Consider the following 11,160-nt stretch of genomic DNA (forward strand, 5'->3'; position numbering starts at 1 on the left):
CTGTATATAATCAAATTTTTCTTATATATACTAAGCAAATATATTACACATAAACATATTCATAACAAAATAAGGAGGAAATACTTATGATAATTACAGTCCTCATTTCTATAACTGGTCATGTGGTTATAGCTGGTATTTATTACAATCTTTCCCCACTATGCATTCTGTATTCCCTTTGCCTTCAGCAAGCACCTCAGCTGGTTGTGGTTCTTTGCCCGGTGGAGTGACCCAAACTTTCATTCCTGACGAGTCTGGGCCATTAGTAGTCCTGCCTGGATTGGATTGCTGTAGATTTCTGTTGACTTTAACCATGGTAATACTAAGAGATGCGCTAAGGGATCAATCACCCCAGCCAGCACAGTAACACCCTTCTTTGCCTGTTGATTCCTAAGTATGAGGAGTCCAAAGTGGCCTAGCTGCGTTCTTAACTCACAGTTCAATGGAATCGTTGTGTCTCCTGGTGGAAGTATTCCTCCCTTTTGAACTAAGACTTCTAAGCAGAGCATAAAGTCACAGGAACAGGGAGCAAAAATTTTGCTAGTAGGTCACTAGGGGTGTTAGTGAATGGTGCCACTCCTATTTCTATCCTTTGACTTTTGGACCTGTGAACTCTGGCTACGAGAGAAACAGTGCCATATATTGGATGCTGATTCGGAGCATATGCAGCCTTCTGAAAATCTTTGCTCCCGCCCTGAAAGTTATTGTCACCTAGCTGTCACCATAACTGAGCCTTCAAAAGGCTCTTTTACTGTTCTATCAAGCCAGCTGTTTCAGGAAGGTGGGAAGCGTGGTAAGACAAGTGAATTCCATGAGCATGGGTCCATTGCCGCACTTCATTTGCTATTAAATGAATTCTTTGATCAGAAGCAATGTTGTGTAGAATACTATGATAGTGGACAAGGTATTCTGTAAGTCCATGAATGGTAGTTTTGGCAGAAGCATTGTATGCAGGGATAGCAAATCCGTATCCAGAGTAAATGCCTATTTCAGTAAGAACAAAACACTGCCCCTTCCATGATGGAAGCAGTCCAATGTAATCAACCTGCCACATATGGTGCCATATCGGGGACTCAGTGTTGGTCTCTGCTGTTGGCAGAATGGGCACTCAGCAGTGGCCATAGCCAGGTTGGCCTTGGTGAGTGGAAGTCCACGTTGCTGAAAATGTCTTACCAATAGATCTAGGGTAGTTGCTACATTTCGCTTACCAAGTCCAATGAGCATAATGTCATCAATATAATGGACCAGTGTGCTGTCATGTGGAAGGGAAAGGTGATCAAGATACCTGCAAATTAAATTATGACCCCTAAGTTAGGATCGGAGAGTTAATAGTCTCCTGAGGTGGGAGAGTGAAGGTTTATTGCTGGCCTTGCTAGCTGGAAGCAAACTGCTTCTGGTGGTCTTTTCCAACAGGTATCAAGAAAAAAGCGTTTGCCAGATCAATAGCTGCATACTATGTACCAGGGGATGTGTTAATTTGATCAAGCAATAAAACCACATCTGGTAGAGCAACTGCAATTGGAGTCTCCACCTGGTTAAGCTTGTGATAATCCACTGTCATTCTCCAAGCTCCAACCATCTTCTGCACTGGTTAAATAAGTGAGTTGAATGGGAATGTAGTGCGACTCATCACTCCTGCATCTTTATAGTACTTGATTATGGCACTAATCTCCGCAGTCTTTCCAGGAATATGGTAGTGCTTTAGGTTTACTGTTTAGGTAGAGGCAGTTCGAATGGATTCTACTTGGCCTTACCCACTTTAATAGCCCTCATTCCACAGGTCAGGGAACCAATGTAGGGATTCTGCTAGCTGCTGAGTATATCTGTTCCAATGATGAGTTCTGGAACTGGGGAAATAACCATAGAATGGGGTAGGGACCCCACTGGGCCCACTGTGAGACAGACTTGAGCTAAAATTCCATTGATCGCTTGACCTCCATAAGCTTCTACTCTGCTGGATCACAATAATTCAGATCTCCTAAAATTCGTGTTGATTCTGAGTCAGTGTCCAGTAGTCCCTGAAAGCTCTGATTATTTCCTTTTCCCTAATGCACAGTTACCCTGGCAAAAGGCTGTAGGTCACTTTGGGGAAGGCTGGGAGAAAGATTAATAATATAAATATTTTGCAGTGCACTGGGGTCTTTCCTCAGGGGCACCCAGCCTCTCTTTCATTCAAGGGGTTCTGGGTCTGTAAACTGGCTCAAGTCTAGGAATTGATTGAGGTGCCATGATTCTATCTTTCTGTAATTCAGGTTAGATTTTTGTTCACTTGACGTAGAAATTTCTTCTTAAAAAGATCAAGTAAGAATTTAGGAGACTTCCTATCTATTTCACTTCTAGGAGCACCAGGATCAACTAGCCAATTCCATAGGTCTATGCAAGTCAGACTATTCTGATTGCTGCTTTGACTCTGCTGTCCCTTATGGTAACCACATCCACCTTGCCTCTGGTAGTTGAGGGCTGCCATATGACCCCTGCCACCCCAGGGATCCTATGACTCCCATTGCATTTAGGTTTTCCAATTCAGTGACTGCAGTCTCCACTGTAAGGTCTGGCCTATAAAGAAGAGCAATCACTGAGCTCTTCAAAGATGTTGGGGTCCCCTCACAAGCTTATTTCTCACAATAGTGGTGAAAGGCCTGTTTTCTGGACACTCCCAATGTGGGTAAGTAGGTCTTAAATGACAAATCCACACTAACATTTCAATCTCCCTACGCTTTTGAATCCCTTCCTCTACATTAAACCAAGGCAGGTCTGGCATTTCTAATTTGCTCGCTGTGGGGTGATTGAGATGACAAAGGGAATTAGTGTAAATAGGAGAAGAGAAATAGCTCTAAGCTGGGCACTCCAACATTAAGATATTTGGAAGACTAGGAGAAAACAACAAAAGAAGCTAATGGAAAAAATCTAGGAAAGAGGGAAAATTATTAATACTGGAGAGAGAAGGAAGAATTGCTGAGACAATGCCCTTAAGTAGATGGGAAAAGATCTAGTACACAAATGGAGGGGTTTCCCTTTGCTAGGAGCATGAACAAGTTCACTCAGTGACAGGAGAGACAATTGCAGGTAGGTGAGTGAATGTGGTTGTAGGAGTTTGCAGAAGTTGTTGTCTGATTGCATTGATTTTATCAGTGAAATAGAAAGCAAGGTTGTCAGTTGAGAGTAAGACTGAAAAAAGAGTTGGAGATTTTAGGAGACAGGTGAAGCTATGTAATAGTTGTTTAGGAGAATGGAAATACAGTATGATTCCTAGGCAGCATTAAGGGCTCATTTGAAGTTGGAGATCATGAATATAATTGGGACCAATCAATTTGCTTATTTGTTTCCTCCAGCCATGTTTACATGCACAGGTGCAAGCATGGACTGGACAGAGAGTTGGACATACCAGGGTTGTGGTTTAGCCAAGTACAAGGAGACAAGAAAAAGGCAGGAGAGTTGAGTATATGCAGGGAAGTTATTATGATTGACCATGCAATTTAAGGATAGAAGTTAAAGAATGATGGGTGAGAGACAACAAAAAGATGTTACAATCAAGGAATTGTAGGTTCTGATGGTGGAAGAGGGTTGTTGGAATTTTCCAGATTCCAAATAAAGGTAGTGAGCTGGAACAACAGGAGATGGTGTCACCGACTAGTGCCCCGGGGAACTCATGGGTGGGTTTGGAAGCATTTACCTGTTGTTATGTTAAGGAGACAACCGGTAGCCATACTGAAGCTAACCAAGCCTCCCTACAAGAGCTGCGCCCATGACTTTACCTTATTTTTAGTGCAAAGATCTCTTCAATAGGAGATTAGGGGGCTGCCCCGTGGCTTAGTGGTTAAGTGCGTGCGCTCCACTACTGGTGGCCCGGGTTCGGATCCCAGGCGCGCACCGACGCACCGTTTGTCCGGCCATGCTGAGGCGGCGTCCCACATACAGCAACTAGAAGGATGTGCAACTATGACATACAACTATCTACTGGGGCTTTGGGAGAAAAAGGGAAAAAAAAGGAGGAGGATTGGTAATAGATGTTAGCTCAGGGCCGGTCTTCCTCAGCAAAAAAAGGAGGATTGGCATGGATGTTAGCTCAGGGCTGACCTTCCTCACACATACAAAAAAGAGGAGATTAAGCTTTATTACCATAATCTGCAGCGTACCTGCCTCTCCCTTTTGAATATTCATTCCCTAGCCAAATAAAAGTTCCTCCTTCCCTTTGTTCGGCAAGCCATGACTTTGGAAATGATTCCTCATGGCCTCCTATTTGCTGCAAATACACTTTACTTTGTGAGACAACTTCCACTGGTTAGTCTTATTTAACTCACCAGGAGGCAAGCCCACTTGGTTTGGTAACAATGGTGGTCAGAAAGTGGAATGCCTCAAATTGAAAGGATTGAGAGGCAATAGTTATTGGGAACGGCAAGGACTGAGGTGTGGCCATGTGAGTCAGTAGCTGGAGTAGGGTGGAAGAAAAAAATCATTGAAAGAGAGGAGGTAAGGCACTGAGTGACAATGTAGTGGATGGATCATCTATGTGGACTTGGAAGTCAACTGAGAATTATGGCAGGAATAGGGTTTGAGACAGTGTCAGGGAGCTAGGTACTAAAATCTCCAAAGCATAGGATGAAGGGAGACTGGCCTGGGGATTGTCTGAGTACTGCAGCAGGGAAAGAGAGTGCTGTAGTTTGATGTCATAAAATTTAAATGAGCGTGTTTATGGAGGAAGGAGGAAGAATGGTCTGGAAGGAGCAACAAAGAGCAAGAATGTCATCTTCTCCACCTCTGGGCCTAGTAGTAGTGGAGTTGGAGAGTTTGGGCTGCAGAGGAGAGGGCTGCAGGGTTGATCAGGTTTTAAAGCAAGAAGTGAATGGAATGTTCAGAGAAGGTGATTTTTGCTGATGACTGAGTCTCAGAGGGCACAGAGGAAAGATTTCAGGTGTTGGACAGGGATAAGAAATGGGTCAGAAAAGGGATGTTCTGAGTCTTATGGGAAATAGAGTCCTGAAGATAAGGTTGATTTTGGCTTTTTGTAACAACAAAAATCAACAGGCATAAAGGGCATAATGAGATTAATCTTGATGAAAGTCTTTGATAAAAGCTTTAAGTTCAGAATTGAAGCCATAATGAAACAAATGTACAACTCAATGCCTATTCAAGGACAGGTTTGGGCTGAGATTAGTCATGAGTGAAACGCATGCTGGCAAAATGTCTGCTTTGTAAAGTGCACAGGGTGGTATTTGAGGTTATAAAGGAATCTGAAGACCTTGAAGATAATCAAAGCTTACCACTCATTACCTTCAATTTACATGATACAGCGATTATTGCTGCTCTCTCAAACACCTTCATTACCATAAGAGGATCTTTCTCAAAAGCTAGACAGTAAGTTTCTGCCCTCTTGCCTGAGAGGCGTTTGAATAGTGGTAGTGTGTAGTTGATTTAGAGACATTTTACCTATTGTTACATTCAAACAAAATTTGAAACTGGAAATTTGATTTTAAAAAATCCCAAAAGATCAAAACAGTCATAACTGGCTGAAGATGAATTCAAAATAAAGAAATGGTAGGGGGACTCCAAACCTAAAAATTGGATGTAAATGTTTATAGGCATGTGAAAAACTATATCGGTTCTCCCTTTGCTGCCTAAAATAATCAACATGTGATACAGGAAGAAACAGTGGGTGGGAATATTAATTTTTGTCTAATTCTTGTTTTGGTCAACATACTTGTCTTCTCCCTAAGACTAGATCTGTGTGTCTCCTCTTCACTTATTTATAACAGAAACTCAGAACTATCATTGCTACTTTTGAATATTGAGAGGCGAAAAATTTTCTGGTTGAGGACAACCAAGGCTTTGACTGGCCTGGAGAGGGGTGTAACCACAGGACGGTGTAAGTAGGAGTGAGAAGGAGAGCAGGAAAGCAGGTGGCTGTGGTGTGATTGCAAGTTTTACTTGTTATGTGATTGGGCTGTTTGTACAGTCTGAAAACTCGTGTTTGCTATGAGCGGGGAGAGGACTGGAATGGATAATTGTATAATGCTTACATACGGGTTTTGAAGATTTAGATGGAAGGCAGGACTGAGAAATTTATCATTTACTGTTTAGGTTCTTTTTCAGTTTCTGCTGTGACAATTCGTGTACAAGACACACTTCGGCATGGGAAATTATAAAGAGAATAAAATAGCTACCTTATAGTTTTGTTGTAAAAAAGTAAATTACATAAAACATGCAAGGTACATAGCCCAATGCCTGGCTTAAGTTGCATTGTCTTTCTTAAAAGTTTTCTAGGAATTATCCTATTAGTTTTGGAATGTTTTACAGAAATAAAATAATGACTTCTGGTTGCAATAAACCTCTAGTTATTTAGATAAACTCTTTAATGTTGTGCTAGCTATACATATATATTTAGTCATAGTGGATCTTCCTTGTCATGGTCCCTTTTCTCAAGTCTCACTAACTCTTTCTTTTGGATATCAACTTAAATGTTCCATCTTCAGGGGAAGCCTTACCTAATTTCACCAAATAGGTCAAGTATTCTATAAAATATCCTCAGAGCATCCTGTAATTCTCACTAGCACTTATCACAATTGTAATTATTTTTTCTGTAATTCTCGAATATCTCCTACCCTAAGAGGTAAGTTCCATGAGGACAGGGATCATGTTTATTTTCCTTCCTGCTCCTTTCCAGCACCCAGCACAGTATCTCCCAGTACTTAGCCCTCAATAATTATTAAATAATGAATCTTGGTTTTAGTTAAAATCCTTTTGGTGATATGCTCATTTGGCATATATCAATATTTTTAAAACCAGATTTGATAGCAAATAAATTTTTTAGTGGTGTTGTAAATCTTTAGGAATTATGCACGTTAGCTTCCTTTACTGTAACTAGTATATATATGTTGAAGAGTTTTCTTAAGATGGTGTGGACATTGCCAACACATAGGTTATTATATGTTTCAAATAATGTTTTATAGCCTTATTTCTGAGGCTTTGTACATACTTTTTCTCAGAGATGTATCACCAGGGAGCTTTATTTCTTTGATAAAACAAGATGTGATAGACTGTTTTGGTGTCAATGTAGAAGAAAATATTTGTATTTTAGGAAGATAGTGCTTGAGTCAGCTTTAGTTATAAAGCACTTTCATGTAAAGAGCAATCCAGAGTGTTTATTTGAATCTCTATTTCTAGCTCTAAAAAGTAGACTGTGGTGGTGACAAACAAAGAACCAGAGAAGTGGGAACAAAGCAGGTCAAATTATCTTTCTGTTTTTTAATATGTTGTATACTTTTTTTACTTTTGGTTGCAGGTTAGTGAAGAAGAAATATTACTGTTTTTCAAAAACAGACCTAAGTGAATTGACTCTAGTCCCTCTTTTATGTTGTGGCTGTGGAGTAGTTACGTACTTGGACCTCAGCTTCCTCATCTGCAAAATAAGGATAGTACCACCTTATTCCCAGGGATGTTCTATGGATTAAATAATCTGATGTACTTCAAGTGTCTGACACATAATGGCACACAACAAATATTTCTTTCCTCTCTTTTATCAGTTGGTGGTTAGTCTGGGAAAAAACAGCAATGTAGGATTTTATTGAACCATATCTTTTGACATTTCAGACCAGGTCCTTCCTTCCCTCTCTCCCTACTTTCCTTCCTCCCTTCCTCTCTCCCTCCCTTCCTCCCTCCCTCCTTCCCTTCCTACCTTCCTTCCTGCCTCCCTTCCTTCCTTCCTGCCTTCCCTCCCTCCTTCCTTCCTTCCCTCCTTCTTTTTTCTGCCTATCTTAAAAGGTAAAGGTTGTAGTTTGGATTGTCATTTGTTATTATGAGGAAGGTCATTAGGGAATGAGGAAAATGGAGGGTAAATACTTTCTCAACTATCCATGTCTGGATCTTGGATTGGTTTAGAAAGCGTAGAAAACTGGGAAGTTGTGATAAGTTTATTGGGAAGAAATGTCTAATAAAAGCATTGAAGGAAAAAAACTAAAGGATTATTAAATATGTTTATTATTCTTGACTTAATAATATAGATGTAAGTGCTCATTACAGAGTTTTTGTATTACAAATGGGGCCCATGAAAAGAGAGGAGCGGGATTGGTGGGAAAGCTAGAAATTGTGTTTTTTTGCTTGTTTATTGGTTTGTCTGAGATAAAAGGATAATGAGGCAGTTTTTTCCTAAGTTTGTAATGGGAACTTTGATTGTAATCCACAAGTATATTGTCCCAAAGGTAAAGAAAGCCTGTCTCCTTTTAATGACATTTATAGGGTAAAGTGAGTGCTACTGTATTTATCTAACCAAAAATTCTTCTGTCTTCATGTATCCATAATTAGGTTCCATGTTATGGTTCTGGTCAAATCATTTGGACATGACATGATGGATCACAAGGATAAATTAACCAATCTATTCAATTTACCTTCAGCAGATGCAAATTCTAGTTGTTTAAATGATTCATTTATTCTACTCCAGGGTTTTCTGATTCTTACCAATGATATGTATCACAATTGCTTTAACTCTCTATAGATTATTATAAGATTAATAAAAAAATCATCCTTATAGAAAGGAAAGAGTTTCAACTAATCAGTAGTCACAGGCCACAGACATTACCTAATTCAGTTAAATTTTTCTAGTTGGATTCAAATGCTGGGTCAACCCTATAATTCAATTCTCCTACTCCAGTTTCTTGATTGCTGAAATATTATTGAGTCAGGAAGCCAAACTAATTGATTACACTGCTAATTCATGTTATCCACTCTCAGTGGTGCCCTCATTGCTGTTAAACATTTTATTTTCATCTCTAAATATTTCATATCCTCCCAGCACCCAAGTATCCTATCCCTGTCTCTGTTTGGTAACATCCTTCATTCTGACTCTGTTGGAAAGATGGAGGACTATCACATCAACTCCCTTAATTTCTCTCTTCAATGGAAAAAAAACAGGTTTTTGTATTTTAACACACACTTCCCATCTTCCTTCTAATCTCAAAGAAGAAAATGTCTTCCTCCTTTTTGTTAATTCTAATGCTTGTGCTTTCCATCCCTTCTCACCTTTTTGTGATATTTTGCTTCATCAATTACATCCTTGTATCATCAATCTGTCTCCACTCTCCTTGCCTTCCCTCAACAGACAGACATGTTCCTTTCCTCAATCTTGTTATCATCTTATCTATTTGCCCTTTAGAAGCTCACAGTGTTTTAACAAAACTTTATAAAGCAACAGATACCTTACAGTGTCTAAACTGTATGAAAAAGGATGTTCACTTGATTCTCATAGCTCAGGAGTCGTGCCTTAGTGAGCCTCAGAGAGAGTTACCAGTGAAACTAGCCTTAACCATGTGGTTCACTTAGGCCTGTACACTTTTAAATTATTGTAAAAAGGTTTTATTAATTACTTATATGACTAGAAATATAATCTCATTTTAGTAATTAGACATCAAAATTATTTTCCTATGTTCATATTTGACTCAGGAGTGATCTCAAGACAAAGAATAATATCTTTTACCAGAAAAAAATTGGATATCATTATTCTTGCTGGGAGAACTGCCCCCTCTTGGGTACTTTTTTACCTCTCTGGGTTTATAATTTTCTACCCTTAAAATTTCACTCATTATTTCAGTGACTATTTGGCAGTTATATATCTACTGAGATACTTTCCTGTCCCAGGAACTAATCAAGGCCAACCCTACCCACCAAACCTAGAAATAAAAGCCATATAAACTTATGAAAACCAGTTTAAAAAAAATCCTTAAATTGCTCATATCACTTTTAAATACCACTGTGCCATAATGAAGTAGCCAAATAACTATGTTTTTATCATATGGCAAAAAGTATCTGTCTCATGAGGTTATGTTTGTTTGTTTAATAGAACAGTTATGATTGAAATACATCATTAAAACAGTCAACAAAGTATTATTACCAAGGGCCACCTGTTGATATATGGAAACAGCTTCAGTATATAGAACCTGATAAAAAAATTATATTTGTACCTAAATCTATACTTTCAAAACTTAGAGAAACAAATGCACAAAAGATATATAGTAATAAAATTCAAAGGAACTACATGAATGTTAGGTTTTTAATGCAATTTATATTATTATTGGAGACATTTTTGTGATAAAAAAGTTTATAAAATTATTAAATGCTAAAAACACATTTTAGGAGACATAATCATGGTGGCACAAGAGGGTCCTTTTGTCTCTCCCCTTCAATATATAGTGAGTAAAGCATCTATTACCCAACAAAGGCTACATTGCACAAAACACCAGGAAACCAGAGAGATCCACACATCGGTACATACAAAGGTGGGTGGATTGGAGAATATTGAGGAGGCTAGATGGGGGACCTGCAGAGGCAGAGCCCAGGATCCTGGATCCCTGGCCACGGCAGCTGGGCCAGCCACCAGTGGCCCCAGAGAACTTGGTCGGAAGGAGTAGAGGCATGTGTGCAACTCCAGCCAGCCAGCCATAGTGGCACCTGTGGCCACAGAAAGTGTAGCAGCAGTGGAGGAGGAACCATGTGAACCCAGGCCCCCTGGCTGTGGCTTGGAGCCTGGTACCAGTGGTGGAAGTGCACATGGGACTTTTACATCCCAACCACAGTGGTGCCTGTGACCTTCCCCCCACCACAGTGGAAGAGCTTCTGACCCAGGTGATCCTGGACTTGGCTGAGGCATCAGCCATCCCTGTGCCCCCTGTGGCAGTCAGGGACCTCAGTGACATCAGCAATAGCAAGGCATTAGTGACCCCTAGGAGCATAGGTGGCGATGATGAGAGTACTGGTGACACCCTAAAGACAAGCAGTGGAGGGTGGAAGGTACAGCTCCTCGAATATAGCCAAGGCAGCTCAGGTAAGAGAAACCAAAAATTAGTGCTATAGAACCACCTAGTGAAAAACAAAAGAAAGCCTTCTAATCTACAAGCAGTTGAAAAGTTTGAATCGAAACAAACAAAGCTATACCTGAATAGAAAATGTGTTTGCTCCAACAAATGCACCAGCAGAGGAATAACTCAGAAGCACCACAGAAAGCCACAGTACCATGGTATCAGAAAAAAACCCCACAATTCTACAGAAAGCAAACATAAAGTCATGGAAGATTGTGATCTAACCAATAAAGAATTCAATATAGCTGACATGAAGAAACTCAATGAGCTACAAGAAAACTCAAGCAGTTCAGTGAGCTCAGGAATAAAATCAATG

At 39.9% G+C, this 11,160-nt stretch overlaps 1 pseudogene; it reads right to left on the reverse strand.

Moving 5' to 3' along the window:
• Window positions 1–496: 496 nt before the first annotated feature.
• Window positions 497–10,429, reverse strand: LOC147915840 (uncharacterized; annotated as a pseudogene).
• Between the last annotated feature and the right edge of the window lie 731 nt (window positions 10,430–11,160).

Source organism: Ceratotherium simum, chromosome 12 (assembly GCF_057802395.1).
Source record: "Ceratotherium simum simum isolate JZ-2026a chromosome 12, ASM5780239v1, whole genome shotgun sequence".
Lineage (NCBI taxonomy): Eukaryota > Metazoa > Chordata > Mammalia > Perissodactyla > Rhinocerotidae > Ceratotherium > Ceratotherium simum.